Here is a 3,034-nt window from a genome sequence, read left to right as displayed (position 1 = left end):
TAAATAAGATCAGGAAAGACTGCCAGGTCCGAGCGGTGGGGTTGAGGCACAGACTTTTCTGTAGGGGGCACTACAGGCAGGGGCCTGGAAGTCTCCCGAATTCAATGCGGATGAACCGTGGATGGTTGTGGCTGCTTTCTAAAACAAAAAGCCAGGAGCCGGGCGGGGTGGCGCATACCTGTAATGCCGGCACTCAGGAGGCTGAAGCAGGAGGATCGTTGCAAGCTCGAGGACAGCCTGGGCTACAAAGTAAGCTCAAAGCCAGTCTGAACTGTGTAGTGAGACCCTGTCTCAAAAAGACAAAAATAAATAAATAAATAAATAAATAAATAAATAAGAAAAGAAAAGAAAGAGCCAGCTGCTTTCTATTTTCTAAGGGAAAAAGGAAAGCTGGGGGTGGTGGTGCATGCCTGTAATCCCAGCATTTCGGAGGCTGAGGCAGGAGGAGCCTTTCCAGTTCAAGGACAGCCTGGACTGCATCCTGACACTGGGTCTCAAAAAGACAAAAATAAATAAATAGATACAATACAATATTTTCCCAGGGAAGAGCTGGGAGGGTACTCAGCGCCCTCCACAGGGGTCTGTGGGAGTTAGTCCTAGGAAGGGAGCCAGTGTGGCAAAGACTGTTTGCATGGCCAATATTTAACCAAGTCTGACGGAAAAGCCAATGGAGTCTTTTGGAAGGAAGCCAATCTTATAAAATTTGTTTTAACATTCGCCTGAAAGTCTACAGCAGATAGGAGCCAAATTTTAAAAAATTTATTTATTTATTTATGTATTTATTTATTTTTTGAGACAGGGTCTCACTATGCAGTTCAGGCTGGCCTTGAACTCACTATGGAGCCCAAGCTGGCCTCTGATTTATGGAGATCTTCCTGCCTCAGCCTCCCGAGTTCTGGGATTACAGGGGTGCACCATCCACCTGGCAGAGCCAATTATTTTAGAAGATGAGGGGTGAAGGGATGAATTACGGATCGATAGGATGGATTGTGGAGCAGAAAGGTTGCTGGTTAGTGAGAATGCATGTAACATTTCACCTCTTTTAGGTATATTCTACAAGGATTATTTAAGCTTTTATTTTTAATTTATTTCTATTTATTATTTTTGTTGTGCTGGAGATTAAGTCCAGTGCTTTCTGAATGCTAGGCAAGTACTCTACCACTGAGCCCCAGCCTCAGCCTCAGCCCTTCCAAGTTTTCTTTTCTTGGTGTTTTGTTTTTTTTTTTTGTTTTTTTTTTTGGTGAGACCAGGTCTGGCTATGTATTCCAGGCTGTGTTGGAACTCACTGTGATCCTCCTGCCTCAGCTTCCCTACCCTTGGGATTACCAACGTACACCACCACAACCCATTTTAAAAGCTTCAAACATTTTCTTAAATGACAGTTTATAACTGAACTTTAAACCTAAGAGCAACAATTAGGTCACAGATGCAAAGACAAAGCCTGGGGCTGTAGCTCACTGATGAAGCACCTGCTTAGAACATTTGTGAATCCCTGAGTTTCATTGTGCAGCATCACAAAACCTTTCAGTCGGCCAGGTGGGCTAGGAATGGATGCTCACCTCAGCGTCAGGTTTAACAGGGAAGACCTGAGCCAGCCCTGTCTCACCCACCCAGCGGGGAGGGGCCCAGAGGGGGCTGGAGGAAGAACAATTCCCAGCAGAGCTGCTGCTTCAGAGGGGAAACTATCTCTAAGGAGGGGGGGCAGGCAAGACCTCAACCTCAGCCCTGTAAGAATGTTCCCAATCCTTCCCTAGTTCAGAGGGCCCAGCCTCCCCAAAGCCCAGCCTTACCTAGGAAGGCAGACAGCCCCACCCCACAGTGACCAACCAGCAGTGGGTGGTCCCATACAGAGAGGTCTGAGGACTTCTGCTCCAGGAGCCTAGGGTCTGAGGGAGCTCCTTGATCTGGTTGCCTGGTGTAGGCCAGGGAACCTCCCTCAGGAGACTTGGGCCGGCTTGGAGGTGGGGGTGGGCCCTGGGGACAACCAGTTCACTGAACCAAAGCTGGAGGATGGCTTTCTGCCACCAGGCAGGATCGAGGGAGGCATGGAGGTGGTGGTGGGAGTGGGGGACCTGGAAGGATGGTTTGAAGCTGGCCAACCACAGGATGGCCACGGGTTTAGTAGGGGCTGATTTATGAGCTGGGAAGGGTTTCGGGGTGTGGTGGCACAAGCCTGCAATCCCAGAACTTGGGAGGCTGAGGCAGGAGGATTGCTGTGAGTTCGAGGCTAGCCTGAACTACATAGTGAGACCCTGCTTCAAAAAAAAAAAAAAAAGCAAAGCAAAACAAAAAAACTGGGAAGGGGGCATAGAGGGCAGCAAATCCCACAGATAAGTGGTATCTAATTGCCTTCAATTCCCAGCACAAAGAAGGCAGAAGGCGATTCACACCTCCTCGGCTGAGACTTCTGGGGAGAGGCGAGGAGGGGCTGCAGTCACCAGCTAATTGAGATGCGATGGTCGGGGGGACTTGTTAGAGCCTTTCATCTTTCTCACCCCGCTGGCTGACTCAGGCTGCTGGAAGGGGAAGAGTGCCCTTCCCTCCTCCCATCCCTTCCCTGCCACGGCCGGTCTCGAGGGGCTGGGCAATCTTCCCCTGAGGTTGATTCTGGCGTCTTCCTGGCCAGGAGGGACAGGTGTGTACACCGAGGAAGCTCAGGTTGGCAGACAGGGCAAGGCTCGGCCAGGGCGCGCGTCCCGGCAGTCCGGCTGAGCAGGCATTCCCAGAAAGGGACTGCCACAAGCCAGAGCAGGGTGTGTACGTGTGCAGGGCCGACGTGCCGACTCCAGTCGGCCTCTCTGTTCACCTGCCCGGACCCTCGGAGCCGCTTCCAAATTACGACAGCACGTCCGCCCAGCCCTCACGGCGTCCCGCCACGCGGGGCTGCCCCGGTCGCAGCCCCAAAGCGAGCCTCTGGGGGGTACACCCTGAGTGAATCCGCGGACCATGAGCCCGACCCCACGGCGGTCTCCTGAGGACCTGTGTGCGCCGCGTGCAAGCTCGGGCAGCGGGCGGCGCCCCTGGGAGGCTCCGC

This window comes from Chinchilla lanigera, unplaced genomic scaffold (assembly GCF_000276665.1).
Source record: "Chinchilla lanigera isolate Chin_1 unplaced genomic scaffold, ChiLan1.0 scaffold00076, whole genome shotgun sequence".
NCBI lineage: Eukaryota > Metazoa > Chordata > Mammalia > Rodentia > Chinchillidae > Chinchilla > Chinchilla lanigera.
Note: the sequence above shows the minus strand (reverse complement) of the source record.